We start from the raw sequence: 9624 nt of genomic DNA, 5'->3' as shown, positions 1-9624 counted from the left end.
TCATAAATTAAATGAGTCAAGTTTAAACTTGGATAAACTCAACTCATTAGCTCATGACCTAACTCAATATATATATGTTAGATCTTAATTATTTAAATTTTATATATAATTTTGATGTAAGACAAATAAAAAATTTATAATTTATTGATAAATAAACAATATATAAAATTGATCTTTTTAACGAGACAGACCGTAAGTCAATTTTTGTGAGTCTTACACTACACTTCCGTGTTGCGTTCTTATGTAATCACCATGTGATTTCACGATATATAGACTTTCTTGGGCCTCAAATAAACAAATTGTTATGCACGAATGCATGTCCATGTTGCTCTACGAAATAGTTGGTCACAAAGTCACACTCAACATAAAATGGATCCTACATGTTTTAAGAAGAAAACTCACAATAGTGTGCCACTCTGCCCTATCGATTATTTATGAGAAGAAACTAACACGAGGGTTTATTCTACAATCCAGTAATAATTTTTTATTTTTTATATCCATGCATATTCCCCAATCCCTTTTCATGTGTATGATTAACAATTTTTTTTAAATGGTGATATTTTAATTTTTTTTTCATGTATTTTTATATATTAGCAAGAAAGCAAAATCACGTATTGTGACTCTTTTTCCTTTTTCACGCCTTAATCTTAATTAATCAATCTTGTGTCCAAAACAGATGTTAGTTAATCTTAATTAAATTTTTAATTATTCTAATTTATTAATAAATTACATTTTTCTTAATAATTACATTACTAATCTGAAATACAAAAAAAGGTTATACATATATAAAAAAAACAAACTTAAAAAAAATCATATTAAAAAGTTTAAAAATAACATATCCATAAAGAATAGTCATAATATATAAATTGAGACAACAATTTAAATTTCTCTAAAACTAATTTAATCAAATACTAATATTAGTACTAAATTATTTAAATAATATTTAATCTATTCTAATCCTTAGATACGTATAGATTAGAGTCATTCTCGTAACAACCAACCGAAATAACATCATAAGATCGAATACTTAGAATCGGTACAAATTCAAACTATCTCCTTGTTAAAATTGTCAAATTAAATTGACTTTTATTCTCTTCAATGGCATTGCATTAATGCACAAAAAGACCGGTAGTTTCTAAAAAATATATATAATATGTTATAAAATTATTTTTAATACAAAAAGTTTAAGAGAAAAAAATTTAAATACAGTACCAATCTTTGAATTGCATCTTCAAGGTTGGCACGAATTTTTCAAAATGAACCTAAATTGAGGAAATTCGATCTCATTATATGCTCCACTTCGAATATTTTTTGACAAACGTAGAAAACGTAGAGGGGATGTGACTTGAACTTGACCTACAAAGCTCCTTAGAAACAATTGCCCAATCAAAAAAAATAATAAATTAGAAAAAAATGCTTTAATTCTTAGATTTAGACTCACTAACCACAAAGAAACACTATATATAGCCTTTAGTAGTACAAACATAATTATAGAAATTAATTATTGCAATATCAATTTACCATTATGAACGTTAGTATCATATTTATAGCAATTAGAATTATAAATTTATGTTTAACTTTTTATATAATTATAATTAAGATGTTTTTTAAATCAGTATAATTATACATTATAAAAATAGCACATTCACGAAAAATACTCATAATATATAATTTGAGACAATAATTTAAAATTTTTTAATATTAATTTAATCAAATACTAATATTAAAACCAAATTTCTTAAATAATATTTATTCTATTCTAGTCCCTAGTCACGTATAGAATAGAGTCATTCTCGTAACGATAACCAACTGAAACAACATCGTAAGTTTGAACATTTAGAATCCGTGCAAATTCAAACCATCATCGTATTAAATAAACCTTATCATTTGGTATCAGAGCTCAGGTATTAGATTAATTCTTATTAATCTATATTTGTTCTTCTTTTATCATAAAAAAAAGAGTCTAGTGTCTATCGCGTCTTTCTTTTTGTTCTTGTGTTCTTGTTTTCGTTTGCGTTTCATTATTGCTAAAAAAAAGCATAAAGTGAAAAAAAAAACAAAAAAAAACAAAAAAACCAAAAAAAAAAAATTATCTTCCTTGTAATTATTGTCCTTTTCATATATTATTTTTTTCTATCTACAAGATTCGAGGACGAATCTTTTTTGAAGAGGAGGAGAATGATACGTGCTTCAAATGTTCGTGATATGAAGAGTTCAAGAGTTATTTAGAAGATATTTTAGTTTATATTTTTAGAATATTTTATTTAATGTATGTTGATTATGTTTATTTAATTACTAGATTGGGCCTTATGTTTATGGGCTTTAGGGTTTTCTTTGTTTTAACCTAATAAGAGGTTATAAATACCTCCTTAGCTATTGTAGTCGTATATAGGGCTGGAAGTGAGTCAAGCCAGCTCATGAGCTAGCTCGAGCTCGACTCGTTAATAGTTCGATAAGCTAAGCTCGTGAGCTAGTGAGCCAAGCTCGAACTTGGAATTGAGCTCATAAATTAAATGAGCCGAGCTTGAGCTTGGATAAGCTCAGCTCATTAGCTCGTGAGCTGACTCGATTATATATATATGCATTTAATCTATACTTTTAATATTATATATATACATATGAAATAGTACTATATATATATATATTAATGAATAAAATATATAAGTTATAATTTATTGATATAGAATTATAGATTATGTATTTATGTTTTTATTATTTGAGCCAGCTCGTGAGCTCGAACCAGCTCGTGACCTTTCAGTGAGCCGAACTTGAGCTTAAGAAATAGGCTCGATTATTAATGAGTCAAGCCGTGAGCCAAGCTCAATTTTTGTGAGCCGAGCTTGAGCTTGGTTTAGCTCGACTCAGCTCGACTCACTTCCAGCCCTAGTCGTATAATAGAACGATTTAGAGGTTTTAAAACCTCTTTTTAGTTTCGTGATGAAACCATGTGGACAATTTCGTAATTAGTTTTTTGTTTATTCAAAAACGAATTTTAATAGAGTTAGAAATTAGTCGTTGACTTCCAACCTTCGAATATTTAAGAATTTATGTTTAATAAAATTTTCGTCGACAATTTTTAGTAATTCCATAAAAAAAAAAAATTGCAGTTGTTGTATGACAAAAAAAAATATCCTCAACTCTCAGACTCAAACAATGCAATGGATTTGTATTTTGTAGCGCCAAAAAACAAAAGCTGCACTCTATGCTGCTGCTGTATATCTTTTCGAGTGATATGTTCCACTGAAGAGGCATATGTTTGGATATAATTCCATTTTCAATCTTGCTTTTCAACTCTTTCTCAATTGGAGACCTCTTATATTTTGTTTGAGGTAGTGAAGGGTGGTGGAGAATGATCCCTTTAGCTTTTCTTCTCAAACAAAGTATCAACAGAATAATATTCTGTGAGGACCAAGTTGTTTGAGTTACAAAATATATATAATATTAATATTATTATCATTATTTCTTTCTTTTTTTGTCATTATACATTACTCACACACACAAGACACATCTATTCACATACATTAGAGAGAATTCTTAAACTATATCTAACCTTAACTGAAAATTGAATCTAAATGCAATATTTAAGAAGCATACTCAATGAGAAATTTTCTGATGAGCACGCAAAAAATAAACATGTAATGCTGACGCTACGTGTCAAATTTAAACTGTAATGCATATAAGTTTTATTGATTGTGGAGCAATTCTGAGATTTCGTTTTTTATTTTTGACAAGTAAAATTAATGATATTAATTCGTGTTTTTTTTTTTCATGTATGAGACATGTTTGGGCCAGTTAAAAGAACTTAAATAGTTGAAAAAAAGAGAAAGGAGATAGTTGAAAAATGAAATTGGTTTCGATTAGGCAACATAATTTTTTATTGTACAAGATATAATAGGCACAAAAATATAGATGATGAACAAAAGAGGAAAAAAATGAAGATCAGAATTTTAAGTTTGAAAAATAAATTTTTTTTTTGTGACTAAATAGAAAAGAAAGAAAAAAAAGAGACAAAACCAAATTAATTGGCTAGGGTCATATCTAAATCTATTAGATGTTGAAGCTCACTCCATGGTTGGCTCCAATTTGAGTGAATGTCCGCGACAGAAGCAGCTGCTTTAGCCATACAATCTGCAACACTATTTGCAGTCCTCTGAATTAAAAGAATAGAGACTCTCCAATTTCAATTCATAACCTCCTGTATATGCTTTGCCAAATCCCATTCCGGAATGTCCTTACCAAGCATTCTACCAAGAAAAGAGTTTCTAAACAGTCTGTCTCACAAATAACCTCACGAAATCCACTCTCCCAAGCAAGAAGTAAACCTCCCCAAATTGCATACAATTCAGCAAAAAGAACACTGCACACTTCGACTTTTCCAGTGCAACCTTTCAACCAACATCCATCAGGATTGCGAATGATACAACCAAAACCAGCATAGCCAAAATGAGCAAAACAACTAGCATCACAATTCAATTTAACAGAATGAACTGGAGGTGGAACCCAATGCAAACAAAGCGAAGGAGGAGACAAAGATTGATGCATAGCAAAAATAGTGTGAAACTCCCTTACTGAACTACGAATCAAACTCACCACTTTACTAGCACTCCAAGAATCATCTATATTAAATAAGTCATGATTCCTACTTCTCCAAATCCACCAGATGGTCGAAAAGAAAAGAAAAACATCTCCACTCCTTGCACCTCTGTAGAGCTAATCATGTAAATTCAAGTTATCTTAATACAGGCCTAAAAGGTTCCAGACCTCCTTGGCACTAGGGCACTCCCGAAGACAATGAAGAATGGATTCAGAGCCATTCTGACACCGATGACAGGTGCTAGATAAAGCTAAACCACGACCCAAACAAAACTCTACCGTAGTAATAGCATTATGAAGACTGAGCCAAATCAAGAACTTGTACTTCTCAGGAATATGCAGTCGCCATACCCACAACCAATTATCATGCTCATTCCAGTCAAACTTTCTTTTGGCTAGCCAACTGTACCCACTCCTAGGTGAGTAGAGTCTAGAAGATGCCACATCCCACGACCAACCTGAACTCTCTCCAGCATTCAAATTCGGATTATAAGCATTCAAACGCTGTTTGACATCTTCTGGAATGATAGAGAAAATATCATGGAGATTCCATTGACCATCTTTCCAAACGTCTCTAATAGTTAAATCAGAGTCAGATATATGTACAAAAGGGACATCTTGAGCAATTGGGCCCTCAATACTCCGATTGTCAAACCAAAAAGATTGATCAAGTGACCCAACGCACCAAGAGAAGGCATCCTTAAGAGCACCAAAAGCCTTTGAGATACTCTTCCAAACATGAGAAGCATTGCAAGGGACAGGGCCATCTAAAACTCCCTCATTCCTCAGATACTTCGCCCTCAATAGAGCAACCCAAGGCTTGTCCTGATAATGAAAAAGTTGCCAAACCAATTTACCAAGTAAAGATATATTAACACACGCAAGATCTCTAACACCCAGGCCACCAAACTTCTTTGGAGTGATCACGGTCCTCCAATTAACAAGAGAAAGATCTCTACCATCAACTTGACCCTTCCAAAGGAATTGTCTCATCATAGAAAACAATTTATCGCAAATCCAATTTGGAAAAAAAGATACCTGCATATGATAGACAGGAATGGATGCTGCAACAGAATTGATCAGGCAAAGTCTCCCTGCTTTATTTAGAAGCCTTCCTTTCCAATTAGCTAATCTTCCCCTCACCTTTTCAATCACTAAATGAAAAGAAGCCCTACTGGCACGGGAATGATTAAGGTTAACTCCAAGATATCTTCCTAAGTCTAAAGCAAAACGTATTGAAGAAACACTAGTAAAAATATCTCTTCTACGAGCAGTCACATTTTTAGAACAAAAAGTTTTAGACTTTTCAAGATTCACTTTCATGCCAGATGCCTTGCAAAAAATGTTAAGAGAATACATGACCATTTGGATCTGACTCTTTGTAGCCTGACAGAAGAGTAAGAGATCATCTGCAAACATCAAATGAGAAAATTGTGAGCCACCCCTAGTGACAGAAACTGGTTTCCACACACCGTCGACCACCTTATGAGATATATAGCAAGCAAGTCTTTCCATACAAAGCACAAATAAGTAAGGAGACATTGGATTGCCCTGTCTAAGTCCCCTTCTAAGAGCAAAACTATCCAATCTATTCTCATTCCACATAATAGAAAGAGATGATGCACGTACACAATTCATAATTAAATTAACAATGATGATAGAAAAACTAAAAGCAATGAGAGTACTCTCCAAAAACCTCCAATCCATCCTATCATAAGCTTTTTCAAGATCAATTTTAAAAGTAAGAGTACCTTTCTTGGATTTTGTGTGCTTCATGAAATTCAGAATTTCTTAGGCCACAATAATATTATCAGGAGTACCATGACCCAGAATAAAACCTCTTTATAAAGGACTAACAATATCTGGAAGAAAAGGCCGAAGTTGATTAGTCAATACTTTTGTGATAATTTTATAAACAACATTACACAAGCTAATAGGCCTAAAATCCTTCATAAAGGTAGGGTTATCAATTTTAGGAATAAGCACAATCAGAGTTTTCATGATGCTAGGATTTAAGTACTCTCCCAAAAAAGCGCTTTGGACAATATTCCAAATCTCAGTGCCTACTATCTCACAATATTCTTTAAAAAAAAATAAGCTTAAAAGCCATCTGGATCAGGAGCCTTAAAATGGCTCATACTGAATACTGCTGACTTAACTTCTGCAAAAGAGACAGGATCAATTAACCTAGCACAAGCCTTAGTGCTTATAGTGGGCATCGGAACATCCCCTAAACAATCAACCTCAACCTCTTCCGTTGTACCAAAGAGATTCTTGTAAAAAGAGAGGGTTTCTTCCTGGAGAATATCTGGATCAGTAGACCAAGACCCATCTCTAACATATAATCCATGTACTCTATTATGGTTTCTACGCACCAAAATCTGAAGATGAAAGAATTTAGTGTTTCTATCCCCATATTTGACCCACTGCTCTCTAGATTTCTGGTACCAAAAAAGTTCATCTTGCAATAAAAGCCTATTGTAATCTTCCCTCAGTTCAGCTTCTTTAATTCTCAGAGATAACACATCGGTAACCTCCAAACGCTGTTGAATCTGATCAATATGATATTTCAGCTTACTTTTTCGCACAAAAATATTTCCAAAAATCTTTGAGTTGAAGTCCAAAGAAGCCTGTTGAACCATTTTAAGCCTTTCAGTAACGCCTCCAAACTCTAGATTCCAAGCCTTACTAATAACATGTTTATAAGAATGATGTGTTGTCCACGCAGCTTGAAACCTAAAAGGACGAGAACCTTTCACTCTGGGGCCACCATGACAACGAACTAAAATAGGACAATGATAAGAATGAAGCTTGCTAAGAATTTCAGAATAATCCTCAGGAAATATTGTCATCCACGCCTCATTAACTAGAGCTCTATCCAACCTTTTAGCTAAGTCCCTGCCAGCCTAAACTGCTCTATACCAAGTATATCTCCTACCAGTCACTTTAAGATCAAAGAGCTCACAGTCATCTAGAGTAGTAGCTAATAGACTAGTTCTGTGAGAAGAAAAATAAGCACCTGTACCCTCGTCTGGTGCCACAATCTCATTAAAATCACCAACGGCCATCCACGGTCTATTATGGCCTGAATTAATAGAACGCAAATGATCCCAAGGCATACTTCTTTTTTTGAATTGAGGACTCCCATATACTGCACTACAAAGCCAAACTAAGTTATCCACACTCACTTTCACTGTGATACATTGGTCAATTTAATCAATAACCACACAAGAAGCATTAGCAATAGAAGATAGAAACCAAATGCCACCCCTGTGTCCTACTGCTTCCTCGATACCAACACAATGAAAACCCAACTTATCCAAAAAATTCTTCAAATTATTAAATATGGTATGAGTCTCAAAGAGAAAGAAGAAAGGTGGTTTATATATTCTCACCAAATTTTTGCAATGCACACGGGCCATCTTGTTAGACGCACCCCTCACATTCCAGGCTATGACATTGAAACTATCCATAAAAACAGTAAAAAGGGAGCTCCAATAACAAACCTGAGACTCAACATGATGTTCATGTCTTCGATGATCCTGCCTTTAATGGACTCTCAAGTTGCAGCCCAATTTTTTCCGTCGAAACTTGCGCTATACCCGCCGTCGATGCTCCATCCTTATCTACTGGTGAATTCTGCAAAGAGTTTGGGCGAGGACGCTTTCGCACAGTGCCATTTGTTGTCTTACCTTGCTGCTGATGATGAACATTATGCCGGGTCCCCGAAGAAGCCACACTAACCGATTTTCCAATATTGATGCCCCTGCTTAATTTTACTTTGGATCCAGTAGCATGTGTTGTACGTTGGTGATTAGGCCTTGTCCCAGTATTGGTAGCCTTGGTAGGAGTCTTCTTTACTTTTGGTTGGACTTGATGGATGCTAGGAAAAGACTTTTGACCCATTTTATACTTTCTTTTCCTAATCACTTGAGTCCAGCCTTCCAAATCCTCATGTTGTGCATAGTCTACATGAACAGCATGCAAATCACTCTCCACCAAATCCGGGACAGCAACATTTACAGTCTCATCTCCAAGATTCTTTTATTCCTGGAGTTTGGCAAAAGTTTTAAAAATATCCATAAATTTTATTTTGTTTTAATTTTGTTTCAGAAGTTTTCGATTTATATCAAATATATCCTCGACAGTTAAATTTTCAAAAAAAAAAAATTAAGACCAATCTAACAATAATACATGAAAACTATGCTTGATTTGCAGTAAAGTTAATTTTTTAATAATAAATAATTGATAATAACAATAAGTACTCTGAGATATTCAGATACTCTAAAATACTCTATTGTTGTTTACATGACAAATCTATTTTTTTAGTCTTCTTCCACTTCAATTTTGTTTTCTTTACTAAAATCAGACCTATCTAGACCACGATTTTATTAGAAAATTATAAAATTATTTCATTTAGAACTAACCAATCATGATGACAACACCTGACTGCTGACTCTGAATAATATAAAGTACCAGGCATATGAAAGTGTAGTTCAAGGTGTAATACAGTTTTCAGTGAAGAATGTCTGGATCTTCTTAGACCCTTTGTACAAAGTCATTGGAACCACTTCAAAATGTCTGATATGTATATTTGGATTCACTACGGACACGAATGTTAGTATCCGGTCATACCAGACACTACTTTGACTCATGTACGATATATTCTGTCTCGATTACGGGGTATTTTGCAGCCTTTTATGCTTGCTGTATTGCTGATCCGCATGACAATGACTTTCGATTACTGTAGAGGATAATTTTTTTTGTAAGTTTCTGTTGTGTTATACCTTAAATTATACTTTCCTCTGCCTAGTGTTCTACATCCGAATTTGGAATCCAGTGGCAGCTACCAGGTGTTGTCATCTAGATCGGCTAGTTTGTAGCTTACTGAATAAAGAAAGTGAATTTCATATAAACAAATTCAAAATCTAAAATTAAAAACGGAGGAGTATCTTAGAGTATTTTTTTAGAGTACCTAATTTTGTTACCACTATTTATAATTATTAAAAAATTAACTTTACTAAAATTTAA

The sequence above is a fragment of the Arachis ipaensis genome, chromosome B09, assembly GCF_000816755.2.
Source record: "Arachis ipaensis cultivar K30076 chromosome B09, Araip1.1, whole genome shotgun sequence".
NCBI lineage: Eukaryota > Viridiplantae > Streptophyta > Magnoliopsida > Fabales > Fabaceae > Arachis > Arachis ipaensis.
Note: the sequence above shows the minus strand (reverse complement) of the source record.